Below are 6,528 nucleotides of genomic sequence, written 5' to 3'. Positions count from 1 at the left end.
AAAGGAGTTCCCATAAGACTATCAGCTGATTGCTGAAAAGACTTTGCAGGCAAGAAGGGGCTGGAAAGAAGTATTTGAAGTCATGAAAGGCAAGGACCTACACCCAAGATTACTGTATCCAGCAAAGCTATCATTTAGACTGGAAGGGCAGATAAAATGCTTCCCAGATGAGGTCAAGTTAAAGGAGTTCATCATCACCAAGCTCTTACTATATGAAATGTTAAAGGGACTTATCTAAAAACAAGACGGTGGTAAAAAATATGTACAGTAAAATGACCACAAACTCACAACTATCCACAACTGAACCTAAAACAAAACAAAACAAAAACAAAGTAAGCAAACAACTAGAACAGGAAAGAATCACAGAAATGGAGATCACCTGGAGGATTATCAGCGGGGAGGGTGAGGTGGGAGAATGGGAGAAAAGGTAGGGAATAAGAAGTATAGATGGTAGGCACAAAATAGACAGGTGGAGGTTAAGAATAGTGTAGGAAATGGAGAAGCCAGAGAACTTATATGTATAACCCATGGACGTGAACTAAGGAGGGGGGATGCTTGTGGAGGGGTGTGTGCAGGGAAGAGGGGAACAAAAGGGAGAAAAAAGTGGGACAACTGTAACAGTATAATCAATGAGATGTACTTAAAAAATTAAAAAATAATGAAGGATTCACTAGTTGAAATAAAGAACAATTTACAGGGAAACAATAGTAGAGTGGATGAAGCTGAGAATCAAATCAATGATTTGGAAATTAAGAAAGCAAAAAACAATGAATAAGAGCAGGAAGAAAAAAGAATAAAAAAAAAAAAAAACAAGGATAGTGTAAGCAGCCTCTGGGACAACTTCAGGCATCCCAACATTCACATCAGAGAGGTGCCAGAAGGAGAAGAGAAAGAGCAAGAAATTGGAAATCTATTTGAAAAAATAATGCAAGAAAACTTCCCTAATTTAGTGAAGGAAATAGACATGCAAGTCCAGGAAGCATAGAGAATCCCAAGCAAAATGGATGCAAAGAAGTCCACTCCAAGACTTTCACTTCATAATTGAAATGCCAAAGGTTAAAGGTAAAAAGAGAATCTTAAAAGCAACAAGAGTAACAAAGTTAGTTACCTACAGAGGAGTTCCCATAAGACAGATTTCTCAAAAGAAACTTTGCAGGCTAGAAGGGATTGGCAAGAAACATTGAAAGTCATAAAAAGCAGAGACCTATATCCAAGATTACCCTGCCCAGCAAAACTCTCATTTAGAATCGAAGGGCAGATAAAGTGCTTCCCAGGCAAAACAAACAAACAAACACACAAACAAAAAAACTAAAGGAGTTCATTATCAGCAAACCATAATTATATGAAATGTTAAAGGGGCTTATTTGAGAAAAGAAGATCAAAATTATGAACAATAAAATCGCAAAAAATACATATCTATCAACAATTGAATCAAAAAAACAAAGTAAGCAAACAAGAAGAACAGAGACGGAATCATGGATACAGAGAGGGTTTTGATGGCTGCCGGATGGGAGGTGGTTGTGGGGAAATATGTGAAGAAGTAAGGGATTTAAGAAGTACAAATAGGTAGTTACAGAATAGCCATAGAGATGTAAAGTATGATATAGGAAATGGAGAAGCCAAAGAACTTATATGCATGACTCATGGACTTGAACAATGGTGTGGGGATGGCCTGAGGGAGTGGGGAGTGCTGGGTGGAAGGGGGCAAAGGGGGGAAAAATTGGACAACTGTGATAGCATAATCAATAAAAGATAATTTTAAAAAGAAAAATGTGTGTTTTATTTTATGGAGAAACTAAACAGATCTTTTGGTCAACCCAATAAAAGGGTAATGGGCAAATACATGCTGTTTCAACATGACACGATATTCTGCTATGGTTAAGATGATCAACATTAACTATGAGTAAAGGATGAAGTGTTTATGAAGTAATAGTAAATAAAAAAAGTGATCATAGAATTGTATATGTGTAAGCAATCTACACATATTGCCTGGCTTTCTGCATTAGCGGGTTAGAAGTGACTTAAGATTTACTTGTAGGTGTTCACAGTTGGTCGACTGACTATGAAAAATAAACAAAATTTATATTTAAATTAGGTGTTAAACACTTACAGGAAAACTTGCCTGTCAAGTGCTCTGTACTCAATCCGCTGTCAAGCCCCTGCTCTGCCCACCCCACCCCCAGCTCCAGTGCAAACTCCGCTGACTTCCTATGCAATGCACTGACTTCTGTCAACTCTCTGTGACACTTCACAGATGAAAGCGTCTTAAGGGCAGATACCTTGCACCTCATTACCTGGCAGCACAGTGTTTGGCATATCTTAGGCATTTAAGAAATGTTTGGTGAATTATATATGCGTGTGTGTAAATCATATACGGCACTTGAATTTTTTCTCGCTCTTGGTCCGGGTCCTTCATTGGGAAGAAAAGGGGAGAGGGTAGGGATTATCCTCATTGCCACTAGCAACTCAGGGCAGCAAATACTTTGCTTTTGTGTTTGTTTTTAAATCTCCAAGGCCACTTCCATATGCTAATCAAGTGCTCTGGTAACAACACCTTCCATTTAACAAGAGTGTGAGCCACTAACCTGACAATATGGCTTTAAGGGCACATAATATTAACATATACCAACAATTAGAGAACTGCACCAGCCAATAAGTAATTCAACTTCAAAATGCACACAAAAAGGGAAATGTTTGCTATTATGGTCATATTAAAAATTACACAGGAATAACTTAAAATTTCTGTCTCATTATATAATATATTTTTATTTCTGTGGAATTTTAAGGGCCTCTTAAATTCTCAATCCAAGAGATTATGATAAGGTCACAAGCACATTGACTGATAATTAGGAAATTTACATTCTAAATTTGGCTCTCCTACATGCAAGATTTTAAGCAAGTCTGTTTCTCTCTCTGGGCTTGTAAAATTAGGGGCCTGACCTTGATGATGTCAAAGATGCCACTTGCTCCTAACAGTCTAAGAGTTATGAAGCCTGGAAGTCTGACTCACTAAAACTTTCCCTGAATGAGTGCTTCTGTTTTTGTCTTTGGTGTGATAGAGCTGAGCGGCCCAGGAATAGGGGTAATGGTGAACCAACTGAGTCTTGTCTTGGTTCTGTCAACCGATAGTAGGCCAATGAACACCAAGAGGAATCCTCAATTTGGGGGGCAGCGAAGAAGGAAACTATTCACTGCAAATAGCTCAATTGTAATACAGTACCACTGTGAAAACTTGACAGCTGCGGAAGAGTTCAATAGTGTTACAGCTCAATTATTAAGCAGTACAGGTGTGGAACAGCATGGCTGCGAGGCAGTGCAGCCCTGGGGCCAGAGCCCTCTTCTGCTAGACAGCTCTGCTCTGGTGGAAACATCGCTGATGTTTCATCTTCAGTGTTTCTGCTTCAGGTTCAGCCAGGAGTGTCTTTGGCCTTGGTGGAAAACGGAAGTATGCTCCTAGAGTGGTGCCGGATTGGGGAGGGGGGCACGGAGGAGGGGGTGGTGGGGGCTGACTTACATAGACAGAAGTCCCGCCCCTGGTTCCTGATTGGTCCATACTCATACAAATGAGGTAAAGATACTTCTGGGGATATAGCTGCACAGCTCCAACTGAGTAGGAAAAGCCTTAGTTCTGTTGGTTGAAATAGAATTCCAGAAACCTCTTTATACCGGCTGGCTCAGATGGTAGGGGCACAGTGCAAATAGGCAGTTCAGGGCAGGAGACAGGCAGCTTAGGGCAGGCTTCTCCCTGAAGTGCGGTTTGCAGGAGAGGTTTGCTGGCGTAGAAATGGCTGCTAGGCTCTGTTTTTTAAAACTTGAGCCCAGTTAAACCACTGAGATCCCTTCTTAGCAGGTATTTTCTTTCTCAAGAAATAGTTCCCATTGCTCCTAGAATAAGGCTGAGTAGCCACCCCATTCTCTTCTCAGGGGAGACTGGCGGCCACAAATGACCAGAAGGTGTGGTCTAGGGTTGATAGCGGCGCCAATTGTACCAGAGGAACTGACAGCCCCACAGTCTGTTGTCATATTAGACTTGCTGATAGACTTGGGTGAATAGCTCATGATTTGCAAAAGGAGTTTGAAATGGGAGGATTAACGTACAATGTTTTTCTCCTGTGATTTGTGTCCTCTCAGAAGACTCCAAGCTGTCCATCACCCTTTCACGGGCTCCCCGTGGACTCTACCCACCCAGGCTAGTTCAGAGCTCTGAGCTCTTCCGGTTGCTAGTATTGACTATGGCCATCAGAGGGCGCTCTTGCAACGTGGAAGCCAACAGTTCTCCGTGTGGAGTCTGAGCCTCATCTTTGGGGCAACGACCCGGAGTTGGGAAGGCCATCATTCTCTACTGAAGAGATTCTCAACCAGGGACGATTTCTTCCCCACCCCCCCAAGGGACAATTCACAGTGTTTGGAAAGGAAAGGAGGGTGCTTATTGCTCTCTAGGGGCGAAGGATATAATTAAACATCCTGGAATATACAGATAGCTCCTTACAACAAAGAATTTTGCAGCCCAAAATGTCAGTAGTGCTGAGGCTGTCAAACTCTGTTCTACTTGAATCTGTTGTCTAAAATGCAGAGTGTGCCACCTGGAAACTTATGTCCTCTGGAACTAAATCTTCAGTCTCCTAAGTTCACCTACCCCAAAGGGAAATTTTAGAATAGTGAAGCAAAGTGTTGCCTGAAAAGCAGGGGGTCTCAGCAACCACAAACCACTGAAGAAGACACAAGGCAGAGGGCACATGGGTTCTCATTATGGGACTCTGTCCCTGGGGCTGGCCTCTCTGAACTGGATCTAAACCCCTCTTTCTAGAGCAGACAACACTAAACTCTTTGTCTTCCCAAACTGGGCAGGTTATTGGGAAAGCCTTGGTGTTCGGGCCTGTGGCTTTAGGAGGAAGTGAGTAGTTTTCTCTGTAGCCCCTGGGATCTCCTGGGGGAGACACTCTTAAGTCCCCCTTTGTGGGCATCTGGGGTGTGGGAGGGAGATTGAGATGAGGAATACTTTTAGATTATTTCTGTTGGCCTGGGTCTGGGTTCCTTGCTCTTCTCAACCTTCCTGTGGGGTGAGGCCTAACCCTGCCCGACTCTGGGTCTCTCCTTCCCCTTCCATTTGTGACAATGATGCACCTACCACAAAGAAGGACTGAGAGGCAGCAGAAAGAACATGTACAGGGGTCACAGAGAGAGGGAAGCACCCTTACTCTTTCGATGAGGGACAGGGACAAATGATGGACGAAGAGACGCTGTGCACCCCCTTGGTCCCTGCTACTCATCATAGAAAGGAAGTGGAGACAAATCCTGAACCTGTCATTGACAGCCTGGAGATAGGAGGGCAATATGGTTCAGTTACCTTGGCACTTCCTTGGTTAAGCAAAAGACCACCTTTCATGTGTCTCCCCTTCTCCAGCCACCCAATGCTTCAAATCAGCCCCTGTCATCACTTCTAGGACCTGGAGCTCAGAACAAGAGGGACCCTGCCAGTGCCATCCTTCACCTCTGCCCCTTAGAACTCTGCTTAGAGATCCATGGCAGGTATCTAACGGTCATTCTGAAAGATCCCTGCTCTGCTCTGTTCTTTCCTCGAGGCTGTTTTTCTACATCTCCAGAATGGCTTCTTTCAGCCTGTATCTCTGGGACATAATGGCAGCAGAAGGGAGAAGACTGGCTGGCTTCATTTCCACAGCTATTCCAGGCCTGCAGCCCTCATCCCAGTGTTTAGGTCCACACCAGATCAGAGAGCAACAGGAATGTCAGCGAAGAGGGCAGTTTGCCAAGGGCATTTTATTCATGGTCTGCAGTAGAGTATTACAGAGTCCCTGTCAGCACCACTTGATTGGGTCTTGGGAAATGGAGATAGAAGGACATACCTGCATGCATGTCCCAGGGCCACAGAAATCAGAAGGATGGGAAAGAAGTGCATGGAGGTGCAGGAAGGAGGCTGGGTAAGGAACATGGGCCTCAGAGAAGGAAGGAGTTGCCCTGAGATTCAGGGAACAAATCAACTCCTGATGCCTTCCCAAATGAGACCTTTGATTTCCCCCTTCTGTGGGTAGGTGTGGGGTGCTTCAAATGGTGGAAACCTTACTCTCATGTCCCTCAGAAAAAGTTGAGATTAAGAATGTTCCTTGACATGGCTGGGTAGCTCTATTAGTTGGAGCATCAGCACATACAACAAAAGATTCCATCCCTGGTCAGGGAACATTCTTAGGTTTCAGGTTTGAACCCTGGTCAAGGTGTGTATGGGAGACGACAGATTGAAGTTTCTCTCTTACATTGATGTTTCCCTTTCTCTCTCTCTCTCTCCCCCTTCCTCTCTCTCTAAAATCAATAAAACATATCCTTGCATGGGTGAGGGGTTTTAAAAAATAAAATAGAAAAGAGGGGCTTTTGACTGAGATGGAGGCGTAGGTAGATACACTTTGCCTCCTTGCACAACCAAAAGAAGGATAACAAACAATTTAAAAACAAAAAACAACCAGAACTGCCAGAAAATCACACTGAATGAAAGTCCAACAACCAAGGAGTTAAAGA

The sequence above is a fragment of the Desmodus rotundus genome, chromosome 12 (genome assembly GCF_022682495.2).
Source record: "Desmodus rotundus isolate HL8 chromosome 12, HLdesRot8A.1, whole genome shotgun sequence".
Lineage (NCBI taxonomy): Eukaryota > Metazoa > Chordata > Mammalia > Chiroptera > Phyllostomidae > Desmodus > Desmodus rotundus.
The sequence above is the reverse complement of the archived record's forward strand: the minus strand, read 5'-3'. Positions refer to the sequence as shown.